Genomic DNA, 3,845 nt, shown 5'->3' with positions numbered 1-3,845 from the left:
ATTTTGAAGTAACATAATCATTTGGTGCTTGGAATCATTTACTATGTGACTGCAAACTATAATTCAATTATTTTGTTGTATAATGGGGTGGTAATGTTAAGGAAAAACACACAATCATGTGTGCACATCTCTTTACGCCCTATGAAAATCCTATTCTTACTTCATCATTACCATTGTTGTTAATATTGTTATTATTATTACTATTACATTCATTAATAATATCGTCATCATTATCATTTTTTTTCTTCGAAGCATGTTCACTGCACTGAATTAGTTGGACCGTCATTTTTAAACTACTATCCGAGAGGGGAGAAGTTAAGAAGGAGGTAAGAGGGGAAGGGGAAAGAAAAGGTGTGGGGAAAAGGAAGGGAAAGGCTCAAAAAGAAAAGGGAGATGGGGATAGGGAAGCAGAGGGGAAAGGAGGAGTAGGAAATATAGAAGGAAAAGGGTAAGAGAGAAAGAAAGTAGCTACTCTCAATTTGTTTTTTTTGTTTATTTTGTGGAATTTCCACGGGTCCAGCAGGTGATAACAATAATGATGATAATAATAACAGCAATGGTGATAGTATGTAATATCAGTAAGAGAAGTAATAATGATAATAACAATAAAAATAATGATAATGATATTAATAATATTTATCACAATAATCACAATAACAATTATAATAAATGTTCATTCTTGTTGCATCTTGTACTCTGCAACATGTACGTACTTTAAGGGCATTCCAAGTTGTGGTTGTAGGTTTGCAATACTAAAAACTTACTTGGAGTACAGGAGGCCATTTGACCATTCACTGCACGGCACAAGCTTTTACTAAGTGTGCGTGAAACGTGATCATGTCTATATAGAAATGATATGAAGAAGGTTAGGCTGATGATATGAAATGGTTTATATCGTACTAAACATAAATACATGTAAAATAACTATGCACACACTCATAGTCTGTCAGTCTGTCTGACAAAAAAAGTGGGGCACTGGCGGGTATCATTTCAAAGGCCTTGCTTTTACCATCTGAGCAAGGGGCCACATGGGCCATTCTTAAGAGAGAGGCATTAAGTAAAGATGCTGACGATTATGCTACCAAACTCTGCCACTAGGGAGACGTATTTTGGTATTCCTGGAATTGCTGCTGCCTGTTACTGTCTCCACACCACTGTCTCCAGTGGTGTGGGGGACAGGTCTTGAATTCTGATATGATGTCTGAAACTCAACCTACTCAACACACACACACACACACACACACATTTATATATATGCCATGTGTGTGTGTGTGTGTTTTGTGTACATATATATACATAGATATACTGGGAATGAGATAGCGTCGAACCGCGGTTATTTAAGAAGGTTATCCAATCAAGAAGGATGGTAATGCCCCCCCTAAAAAAAAATCTCAATAGTGATTCAGAAAGGCCTGTGTCCTGCAGGAATAACGTTGTTAATATTATATTTTATATTAATATTAATTAATATATATATATTATATATATATAAATATATATTAATATGTATAACCCCCAAAAACCACACAATTGTTGTGTGTGTATGTGTGTTGGGGTTGTGTCTGTTTGTGTTTTTGTGTGTGTGTGTGTGTTGTTTTGTGTGTGTGTTGTTGTGTGTGTGTGGTGTGTGGGTGTGTGTGTGTGTGGGTGTTGTGTGTGTGTGTGCATACATTAATTTTATACACACCCCACCCCCACCCACACACAACCCCACACACCAATATTATATATATATATATTTAAAATTATAATATATAAATATATATTATACTAAATATATATATACATATATATTATATATTATATATTATATATTTATATGAAAAGAAACAGCCACCGAGAAAGAAACTAAACCGTAACGTTTCGAACTCTTAAATTTTTTCCTCTTCAGACGAAAAAAACCAAAATGGATAAAATGAAAAATTTGGCAAGTATATATGTGAAGAGAGACAGGACGAAAAAGACAAAATCAGTTTCGGGGGGGTAAAGGTCGAAGATCTGGGGGGCTCTGCTAACAACGGGGAGGTAATCATCCAGGCCCCATTACCACACTCAGTTAAATTAGGCATTTTTCAATCAAAAGAGATTCAACTTTTTTCTTTCGTAAAAAATTGGCTGATTTTGAATTAATTTAGCCTTTTCCATTTAAGCCGGTAAACCTTCATCACTAAATGAACAAAACACGCATTTGTTCTCTACAAATCTAACTCAGTGTGTTTTTAAATTTTTTTTAAGACTCTACCGTCTCACCTATGTAAACTTGGGGAATTTTTAAAAGGTATAGTGTAAATACCGGGAGAAGTCTCAAGGCACCGCTACCCATTGTGTTTTACTAAGTTTTCCAACGTATTCGAATTTAAAAAAAATGTAAACCCAGCGCCTTAACTTGCCGTTTTTCATCGGGGAGGGGTTATACGAAAAATTTAAAATAGATTCTGGCATATCCTGTTGAAAATTACGGGAAGATATAAATTTTCCCATTTGCAGATGAGTGTCCTGATTTAAGAAAAAGGGATTCCAAAATTCGAAAAAAGTTTAAAAAATGACTCAAGCTCCCGATCAATAAACTCATTGTCAAAAATTCTATATCCCCAAAAAAAGGGGGACGAGACTACTGATTTGCTCGTCTTAAAAAGGGGTGATTCAAAAAAAATAAAGATATTAGGGGTGTGATAGTTTTCGGTAAACCAAAAATTTTAAGCGAGCCATTTACTTGAATACATATGTCGGAATGGAAATTTCCCTGATCTTCCCTTCTACTTTAAAATTGTAGTAGCGCGAGGTTTTGATTTTACTAAAAAAAATCCAAAATCTAAAACGGTTCACTTGCCAATAAAAAATACATCTCAACATAACAAAAAGCATACCCGTCGGGAGGGAGAATGACGGAAGGAGCTCAGTTCAAACCTCCATATAAAATTCGAAAGAACCGGGCTTAAGCTACTTCCCTCCGAAAACCATTTTTTTGTTTATAAAATTCGCCGTCAAAGTCAACATTTTCGTACGCACAAACAAATGAATCAATAAGCTTGCCGGGAATGGGATCTTACCCGACTAAATAAATTTTCTTTCAAGAAATTCTAACCCATCTTAGGGAAAAAACTTTAGTGAACAAAAAACTACACAAACTCATTAATTTCTTACCGTGCGTCGCAATTTCAAACCCTTATCCAAAAAACCTTAAAAGTTTAATATGACATCGAAAAGGCCCCATAAAAGGAGAAAAAACGCTCGCAGCCATAGTCAAAGGACGGTAACCGGTTGCAAGAGAAATTAGGCCTTAAGGACCCCCTTTTTGTGAGTTTTTGGGAAGGGCCCATAAAATACGGAATAGAGGGATTCCGTTCTAAAGCGATCAAAGAATTTGGGGTCGGGAAAAAAGGCAGCAATACGTCAAAGGGTTTTTACGAAATGACCCCGGACGAAATGGGGTTGGAGCGCATTTTTTGTCGTTCAAAGGGAATACTTTGCTTATATATCAGATTTATTAAGGATAACTACGTTATTACTTTGTCGCTTTTGTAATTTAATATAAAAATTACTTTTTTAAGCGTTTTAGTCCCAAGAAAACGTGGGGTAAGCTTTAAAATCGTCAAAATAAATCAAAAATCGGTTTTTAACATAAAATTTTTAAGGTAGCTAGATCTTTATCGGGATTTTTTTTGCTTCGCATGAACTATCAAGCCCTTTTAATATAATTTAAACAGTGTTTAGCGCTTGGTTTTGGGTAGCAAAAAAAACCCCAAAACCAAAAAAGGTCGGTTTCGTACGTAAAAGGGAAAAAGAAAAAATTTACGACCGAGTCAGAAACAAAAATTTACAACCCGCGCTACGTAAACAAACGG

This window comes from Penaeus monodon, chromosome 37 (assembly GCF_015228065.2).
Source record: "Penaeus monodon isolate SGIC_2016 chromosome 37, NSTDA_Pmon_1, whole genome shotgun sequence".
NCBI lineage: Eukaryota > Metazoa > Arthropoda > Malacostraca > Decapoda > Penaeidae > Penaeus > Penaeus monodon.
This window is presented reverse-complemented; position numbering follows the sequence as displayed.